Here is a 10418-nt window from a genome sequence, read left to right on the forward strand (position 1 = left end):
GTCTTGTTCGATAAAGTACCACGCGTATGCATCTATCAGTGAAGCTCATCGGCTGACAAGCATTTGTGTTTCACTTCATGTACAAACAAAGTTTTCTGGTCAATAATTTACAAGCATATAACAATTGGACCTTTTTTTCGAATGAAGTGATTATCATACCACTTCGTTCAGCCGGCAAAAATATATGACAGTTTAAAGCCTTGTACTCCAAATAAAAAACGTAGTCCTACGTCAAAAACGTAGTCATACGTCAAAAATACATGTTAGCCATTGATCTAAGCATATTACACGTAAGTTATAGAATTAAAATTCGAGTTATGCATCCACAACACGACCGCTTTCACCAAATGAATTTTTATTTTCGATTATAAACCGTGATACATTTGTAGTGGTTGAACAAACCATGAACACCAAATTCTTTGTGAAGTTTAAAATCACAGACTAAACAACAGCTATCATGGTAGATAATCATTTTAAATCGCATATTAGATTTTTGGATTTTAACTGATAATATACAGGTTCGATCGAAAAATAAACACACAATCCAATGTACGTCATTTTACTGTGGGAAAACCCCGATACTTCTTATCTACAAACGATGAATATACCATTCTGTAGTTCCTTCCATTCGTTATCGTCTTGTTCGATAAAGTACCACGCGTATGCATCTATCAGTGAAGCTCATCGGCTGACAAGCATTTGTGTTTCACTTCATGTACAAACAAATCATGTTTCTCAAAAGTTTCACAACATTTTGGTCACAAAACGTACTGTTTCACCACTCAAAGTTCACGAGGCACACCAATCATGTTATTCACACAACATGAAAATAGCCAAAATAGTGAAAATAACTACAAAAAAAGACGGGTGGGTAATGTCGGGGACATAACCGGAGTGACGTAGGACTATACAAAGGGGACAGCTTTCATTCAGGAGTTGAACTGAGACGAACTCTACGATCTGTCGAGAAATAAACGAGCTATAAGCGTTCTGAAAAACCAACAGTAAATACAAGGACGGATGACCTTCGGATTAAAGTCCTTTCAAATAAGAACAGATCAGCAGGAAATACATAGCTCATCATGTTGCTCCTTAGTTATGTTTCTATACAATGCAGATGTAACGTCAGTCAATTTTCAACATCAGTTATCAACTAAAGAAAGCAGTTCTTGCTACCGAGAAAATTCGTTAATGCCATCCTGCATACAATGTGTTGTAATTTGAAACCACTTTCAATTCGGGAACCATGCATAGGTTTGTGAAAACTGAATGATCAATTTAAAAAACCCCAACCACCAATAAGTTCAAGAACAAGCATAAACAAAAAAAACAGTTTATATTATATGTCATATTATGTCACTTTAGAATGCATTGGTATTGTGAAAAACTTTTAATAACTCTTCTTTGAATGGTTTAATGGCCCTGAAAAGCGCCGTGTTTTACGGTGACTGGTTTTGCCACCAAATCAGTCTGTATAAACAAACTTTTTCTTTCTTCTGCCTGCTGCCGTTTTGCGATTGCGTTTGCCACTCGCTGAAACTAGTTAATGCCACCGAACCAAATGGGCTCTGTTCTGCAGGCGGGTTTTCTTATTGTCGTGAGCAGCTTTGCAAGCCAACTCGAGCACTCCGGCGGCCAAAATTCTATAACCGCTATTAGGTATACTGATGCTCCGGCACCAATCCATTGATGCGAAGCGATGTTAAACGATGCCGTACAACCACACTGGTTTACGGTTTGAAAGAAAATGAGATTTTTTTTTGGGATCCGCGCGTTTTATACACTAGCGGTACACACTCACAGGATAGAGACAAATCGGCAGACTCAGCCAAAGGGGCGAGTCCAACGAGACGAACGAATGAGCGTTAAAAGGGAGCGATGGCAAAAAAATACATTCATTACGATTTGTTCGCTCGTTGGATTCACATGCAGGCTAAAAAGGGTCCTTTTCAGGATCACAAAATTATCTTCAATCTAAAGAGTTTATTGTTTTGTTATCACTCGATATCCCCATCTTGTTCGGCTAAACCTTTCTGTTTAGCGATTGCGTTTGCCACTCGCCACAGCTTTCACAGTTGGAAAATTTCTTCCCATCCAGCTTGTGACATATTGTACAGTAAATTATATTCAATGGCACGTCGCATTACCACCACTCAGTGTCGGATTGGAAGTAATTTTAATCTGTAATTGAACATTTGCGATGACAGTGGAACAGTGTCGACTTTCAATGTGGGGTCATAATTTGTCAAAAATGTCCAACTAAATATGTCGCATTACAGGTCCGTCCAATTAGCTAAATGTCGAGATAAGTGTAAATTACTGTACTTTCAATCTAGAAGCAGTTTAAGAATTGGTGAAAATCAACAAGCTCAGAACAAGTGCCAAATTCACATACTCATCAGATCCTGGCAAACAAATTATGAAATAATCAATTTGTGTTTTATTATTATTTTGGATATTGTTTTAGAAAACATTGAACTGTATTTCCTAAACTCTTTTTTGGAAGGTTTAATGGCCCTGAAAAGCGCCTTGTTTTATGGAATGGTTCCAATTTAGAAAACTTAGTACTCGTGGTTTTGAAAAAAACCATTTCAAACGCCCTCGATGCCGCCTTGTTCTGGATTTGCCACCAAAGCAGTTTGTATAAAGAACAACATCTTTTTTTCTGCTACCTGATGCCGTTTTGAGATTGCGTTTGCCACTCGCCACTCGCTGCAACTGCCTGTTGTCTTGATGTCCACCGAACCGAATGTGTTCTGTTACGAATGCGGGTTTTCTTATCGTCGCGAGCAGCTTTGCCAGCTAGGTGGACTGGTGCACTGGTACTAACGCGCTCGGCCTAGCTACCCTTGCGGGGAACTCCAGATCAACACGGTTCGAGCGGGATTTTGCCTTTCCCTTCACTTTTCCTCCTTTACCATATCCAGACATGGCTGCTTGGGTTGGTTTGTTGATGTGTTGTGATGCAAACCGATGTGGTGTACGGTTTGAATGAGAATGATCGTTACGGCAGCGGAGCGGGGATTTTTAAGCTGAATGGCTGGCTCGAGAATTACGCATGTGTGAGACTGCGACCAATGTTTCGTTCATTTTTTTCTTTTTCCTTTCCAATCGTGCTTCATTCTATTTCGCTGCTGCTCTGGTTGCCCGTTTTGGTCGGTACGATTTGAGGAGCACAAAATGGACCAATCAAAAATGGGCACATAGTGCATTTTGACAATGCTTGATATTTCATAATTATTCAATTATTTATCTTAAGAAAAATGAAATGTTATTCGTTATTATTTGTTTTATTATTATTTGTTTTATTTCATCCAACGTTTATAGTCTAAATGAAGAGTACTTAATTCTAATTTCTTCGTAGCCTTGTGCGAAACTGAGCTGAGTTCTCATTAAAATCAAACATATAAAATACGGCATTAAAATGACGCATGATCGCTCGTATTGGTTCATTACCACTGTAGTCCTGTCTCCATCGTGGCAGGCGAAAGAATTCGAAGGTCCTAAGTGCGTAGCCAGGAACGTTTATGTCCACTAGGGCCAGAAGGTTTGGAGCGTCGAATTCGGCGTTCAGCAGCTTAGCAGCAAAAACAGCTTTCGCATTCTTCCTCCTTTGTTCTAGTGTTTCCAGTCCTAGTAACTGGCATCTGTCCTGGTAGGGCGGCAGATTGACCGGATCGTTCCACGGCAAGTTGCGAAGCGCAAATCTCACAAATTTTCGCTGAATGGCCTCTATGCGATCGGTTGCGGTACTGTGATACGGATCCCAGATAATCGAACCCGTCTCAAGAATGGGACGAACCAGACTGACATACAGCGATTTCAGTGTGTAGGGATCTTTGAACTCTTTCGTCACCTTTCCAATAAAACCAAGCTGTCGTCGTGCCTTCGCAATTACTTCTGAATGATGGTTTCTGAATGTTAAGCTCGAGTCCAAAGTAATTCCGAGATCGCGCACCGTCTGCACACGCGTTAAGGGTGTTCCATTGATAACGTATTCGAATAGCAGGGGAACTTTCTTGCGATGGAAGCTGATGATGTTGCACTTTGGAACGCTGAGGGTCATGTTGTTGGCACGGCACCACAGTGCAAACGTGTCCAGTAGCTCCTGAAGCCGGCGACAATTATCTTCGTTATCAATGATCACGAAAATTTTTGTGTCGTCAGCGTATATAAGATAGCACCCGTTCTCCAGAAGTAAAGTTGCGTCATTCATGTAGAGCGAGAATAGCAGAGGGCCAAGATTGCTTCCCTGAGGCACTCCTGAGGGATTACAGAACCAGTCTGAAGTTGATGATCCAACCTTGACCGCAAGAGCTCTATTACAGAGATACGACTCCAGCCATTGAACAAAATTTCTAGACGAGCCCATTTTACGCAGTTTACGGAGAAGAATTGAGTGGTCAACACGATCAAAGGCTGCTTTCAAGTCGGTGTAGATTGTGTCCACTTGTTTACCCTGTCCAATATTTCTGAGACAGATCGAAGTAAACTCAGTAACATTTGTGGTTACACTCCTTCCGGGATAGAAACCATGCTGGTTTGTAGAAATGTGTCCTTTCGTTCTGTTGAACATAAAGTTGGAAACAATGATCTCCAGCAATTTTGAACATGCACAAAGAGACGTGATTCCACGGTAGCATCTGACATCTGTTTTGCTTCCCTTCTTGTGGACAGGAAACATGTAGGAAGATTTCCAGTCAGTCGGGAATTTGGTCAACGACATGGACAAGTTGAATATGCGCAGCAATGGTTTCATAAGTTGGACAGAGCATTTTTTAATAACACATGCAGGTATTCCATCTGGGCCGGGACTATTCGACGATTTTAGTTTCTTTACGGCTTTTACAAATTCTTCTGTTGATACCTCAAACGTATCCAGCTCAATCACGTCATATGGAGTGAAGTGCAGTGGGTCTACGGAATCTTCATTCGCTGGCGCAACTTCAAAAATAGAGCGGAAGAATTCGGCGAAAAGTTCACACTTCTCTGAACTAGTGTTTGCAACTTTTTGATTCAGATATAAGGAGATTGGAAGCCCAGTTTCCTTTCGTTTTGAGTTTACAAAATTCCAGAATGATTTTGGATTTCGTTTGAGGTTCCTTTCGATTGATTCAGAATATTTGCGGTAGAGTTGGTCGTTCAAATGCCTGTAACGGCGGCTAGCTATATGGAATACAATTTTATCTGGAAGAGAGCGAGATCTGCGGAAGGTCCTATGAGCGAGTTTGCTGCGTCGTTTCATTCTACGTAGTTCTTCGTTCGACCACGGCGGTTTCTGGGGTGGCCGGTTCAGCGGAACACATTGAGAAATTGCTAGACGAACAGATGCAGTGAATGTGTGGACCGCAGTATCAATATCGAGACAGTTCATTACAGAGGACCAGTCGATTTGATTTAATACAATAGACAACTGTGTGAAATCAGTTTTTGCGAAGTTATACCCTTGAAGATCGAAGACATCATTAGTATAACGCGTGGGAGAGCTGCAATTTAGGGTGACCATGAACGGCGGGTGGCATTCATCGATTGCAATGAGCGGGTCGTTCATACTGTCCAGCGTAAAAGCACCGTCTATTACTTCACTGACAAGTGAAAGGTCCAAAATGTTTCCGTATCGGTTAGGAAGACTATTGATTTGCCGCATATTGCAAGAATTAATACCGTCCAGTAGCACTGCTCCTGATCGACTAATTGTCGAGATAGCAACGTCTAGTGTGCAAAATGCGTTATCCGAACTGATCCATTTTAACCCTGGCAAGTTATAGTCACCAAAAACAATCATCATATCGTCTACGTTAGTCCTGGATGCGACTGACTCCAAACAATCAGTATGACGCCTCATAACCTGCACGTCGCTCGATTTATCCGGGGGGATGTATATGACACCAACAACAATTTTGCGATTTCCAATGGAAATACTAACCCACGCATGTTCTAGAAGAAGTTCGTTTACCTCGAAGGATGATGAAGGAATGTTCTTCCTGACTGCGATGAGAGCTCCACCGGAACGTTTCTTATCGCTAGTGAGCGTAGTACGGTCCCCTCGATATACGACGAAATTGTCGCCAAACAACATCCGGGATGGAATGACATCGTCGAGCCATGTTTCGGTGATTACAATGACGTCATATGGGGAAGCAGTAACGGCAGTCATGAAGTCCTCGATTTTGCTACGTAGTCCGCGAGCGTTCTGATAATAGAACGTCAGCCCAGGATTTTTCGAATTGTTAATGACGTTAGTAGTTGCAGGAGTAGATCTGGAAACGTTGGAACGATCAGGAGACGAAATATTCATATTGCATGCATATTTGCCTGAGAAGGATTGATGGGAGATCCCGTCACCAACCACGACCGAAGGGCCAGGACGACTTCGAAAGCAGGAACTATTAGAGGAAGAACTACCTGGAAGCACGACTTGGTCGGGTGGCTCAGGGACTCCCTTAGTGCTGTAGAAAATGCGTCCTGGATAAACATGACTACAGCTAGCAATAATGTCGTCTCCATCATGATTACCGTCGTGAAACTCAGTGTGAGCAATTTGCACGTTGGCGACGTCGTTGAGATTTGATGGATAATCAGGATTTTTGTCTGTTTGGAGTTGAACGTCACATGGTACCATGTTTGCACTGTAACACGAAGAGGGATCAAGCAGATGGATGTTACAGGAATGTGCATACTTGCCTGAGAGAGGTTGGAAGGAGATCCCTTCACCGACCACAACCGAAGGGCCAGGACGACTTTGAAAGCAGAAATTTTGATGGTGAGAACTACCTGGAAGCACGACTTGGTCGGGTGGTTCAGGGACTCCCTTAGTGCTATGGGCAATGCATCCTGGGTTTAACCGATGACAGCTGATGGTGGTTTCCTTGCGGCAATTAATGGTGAGTCTGGATTCACAGTTGACAGCCTCCGAAATTTTTGTGGGCCATAATCTTCGAACTGACGGAACATTATTCCCTCCGGCCACGTCGTGGCATCAAGTGCTTTGCTCTTCAAAGCAGGATCGAGACCAACTTTGAATGAGACGAAAGACATGTTGCTGGTATCCGTCCCTCTGGCTACCAACTTCATCACGACAGGATCGCTGTCCATCTCCAAATTTGCTTTCACCATATCAGAAATTGCGTCATTCGTAACTGCCGGTCGGATGCGCGACAAATAAAGCCAGAATTTGCTAGTCGGTTTTTCGCTGACAGGTACGGATATGATATCCGAGGTTAGCTGCTTCGAACCGGATTGGCACACAGATGATAGACGTACTGATTCAAATTCACGGGGTCGTTTGGCAGTACGTACCGACTCACTAGCGGTCGGCCATCTATTGTACTGTGGGGACTGCACCGTCAGTGCGGGCTTAGAAGAAATCTTCTTTATTTCCATTTGCAAATTGTTTATGGACTCCGAGAGCATAGTCAGTGGTGATTTTTCATCCGCAGTTTTAGTTATAGCTCGAAGATGCGAATTGTTGAACAAATCGGCGCATTTATCGCACATCCAATAGAGGTTTTTCCCATGAGTCGTAAAGTAATTCATGAGAGCGCGCGTCACGTTAGTGCAATTCATGTGGAACATGCAACCACAGTAACCATGGCATGTAACACGATCGAGGCCAGTAATAGGCCGGTTGCATTTGGCGCAATTATTTTCCATGCTTGATGAATGTGATGCAAAGCGCCTTACAGTAGACTACGATGTGCACGGTTAGCGTTCGATGAAAACTTGCACGCAACAATGCTTCGAAAGCGTAACAATAGGCCCAAAAGCTGTTGGCGAGGCGGTAGCGAGGAAGTTGTTTTGAAGGCAATTTCACAGGAGATGATAGATGATAGCACGTAACACACACGATCAATGTTCAGATTGGATCGAACTTCACTGAAGACGCAACAAGAAAAACTCTAACAACGTACTCGACAATGAATTATAAATTAAAAGGACTATTGAAACGGTAAAAACGTGAATGAAAATTTGCTCGGTACAGCATACGATTACGATAACACTAACACTCTCACACTGTTATGATAGATGCGTAGATATATTTCCTATCAATTGATGCAAAAACCTTTGCGATCTATTGAGAAATGCTCGAGTTATAAGCGTTCCAAATCTTGCATTTTTTCCTACTTGTTCAGTGCCTAGATTTCCATTTCACCCCCTATATCTTCCGGTTAGACGTAGTCCTACGTCAAAATTTGAGGTGGGCATACAACGACAAGGTTGACGTAGGACTACCGTTAGCTTAGTAATTATTTGTTTGAAGTTGCATCTGAATCAATTCTCATTGAATGAATGAATATGTTGAAAGATTTCTGAAAAGTTCAAGCCAGTACACGCATAGAGCTTCTTTCGTGCATGCATTCTGAGGTGAAAAATTGTGCACGTCCGTTCAACACGGTAGCAAAATAGAAAGCGGGTTGGCCAGAGCGAACATAATTGGCTCATCGGACAATCATCAAAGATATAAATATAAATATAAACACAGAATATGTAAGAAAAAATGAAAGATTCCGAATGCTTGTAACTCGAACATTCCTTACTGTATCGGAAAGATGTTTGCATCAATTGATAGGGAATATTTCTACGCATCTATCACAAATAATAAAATGCTATATTTCATTAGATAAACAATTGAATAAATGTAAAATGTTAAGCGTTATCTAAACGTCCAAACTACTTCGTTTTGATTGGCCCGATTAACGGTTTCCCCAACACAGCCATCATAACCAAGCAGCCTTGGGGAAATCGGCATTGCAAATACATGAAAGTATGGGGATTTTTCTTATTACCGAAATGTGTTCCCTAACACAGACTTCAAAACCAAGCAGTGTTGGAGAAATCGGCATTGCAAACACATGAAAGTTGGGGGTGTTTTTGTTCCGACTGAAATGTGTTTCCCTAACACAGGCTTCAAATCTATGGAGCGTGGGGAAATTGGCATTGCAAATTCATGCAGGTCGGGGTTATTTTTGTTCCGACTTCAATGTGTTTTCCTAACACAGACTTTAAATCTAAGGATCGTGGGGAAAACGGTTTTGCTAATAAATGCAAACTGCGAGTACTTTTGTACTCGCTTGCCTTTGTGCAGACTAGAATATGTTTCCTTAACACGGTCTTCTAAACTTAGGAATCTGGGAAAATCTAGCAGACATTAGAGGCGGATGAACTGAAAAGTTTAAAACCTCTCTAATTCATCATCAGTCATCAGTCAGTCAGCAGACATTAGAGGCGAATGTGTTGGTTTCACAAATATAAATAATTGGCAGATACTGAGGAGATAAACAACGAAGACAATGTTTCTTGAATTCCAGAGTGCAGAGCTTCCGCACGGATCAACTCAAAGTGTTCAATAACGTCGGTGTATAGACCAGCACGATCTTTTGACTTCTTGTTATTTGATTACAAAAACCATGTAGTACTGAACCTTACCTAACCATTACCATATACATTCCCTAGCTGTCCCACTAAAACACAATCGGCAATCAGGAATGGTGTATTTGATTGAATGTCTTCCCTACCTGATGTACGAATTTTAAGTACTCTAGAATTATATTTCAATGTTTGGCCGAAAATTGATTTTCTGGGACCTAGCCTAGCCTAGCCTAGAAAAAAATAATCAACGAATTTAAAAAACCGATCACGTATATTTTGTTTATCGGTCCATAAAATGACCTGTGCAAAATTTCAGCTCAATCGAACATGATTTTGACCCTCGAAAATCTCCCTCAGGCTAAGTCCCAAAAGGTCGATTTTCGGCCAATATTGTTGTTTCGAGATGACACCAGGGGTGACATTGCGCATTTCGAAACGAGTGATTTTTATTCGTTTCGACCACTTTGACTTAGCTTTGTTTACGAACCCAAAAATTCTACATTTCTCTACGAGGCAAATTTTGCTCTAAATCTAGTACACTGAAAATATTAATACGGTGGGTGGGACAGGATGTCCCATTTCAGCGTTTCCAAGTATGTTTCGACCAGTTTCGCGACATGCGGCCAAGCATTGTCGTGCTGCAAAAAAATTTTATCGTGTCTTTGCTCGTATTGTGGCCGTTTTTCCTTTAGTGTACGGCTCAAACGTCTCGGGGCTTCAATTCATACGGCACCCAATGCCCTATCTTTCGGATCCTTCCCATTATTTTTAAACAATCGGATATGATTTGCCGAGCTACTCCAAGTGTATCTGCAAGGTCTTGTTGCGTTTGTGACGGATCTTGATCGAGTAAAGCCTCCAATTCTTCATCTCCAAACTTTTTTGGCAGTCCGGAACTTTCTTCGTCTTCCAAGTCAAAATTACCACTTTTAAACCATGCAAACCACGTCTCACACGTTCGCTCAGTTGGAGCATGGTCACCATAAACTTCCACCTAAATGCGATGACTTCCCGCTTTTTCTTCATATTGAAGTAATGAAGAACACTCC

Source organism: Toxorhynchites rutilus, chromosome 3 (genome assembly GCF_029784135.1).
Source record: "Toxorhynchites rutilus septentrionalis strain SRP chromosome 3, ASM2978413v1, whole genome shotgun sequence".
Classification (NCBI taxonomy): domain Eukaryota; kingdom Metazoa; phylum Arthropoda; class Insecta; order Diptera; family Culicidae; genus Toxorhynchites; species Toxorhynchites rutilus.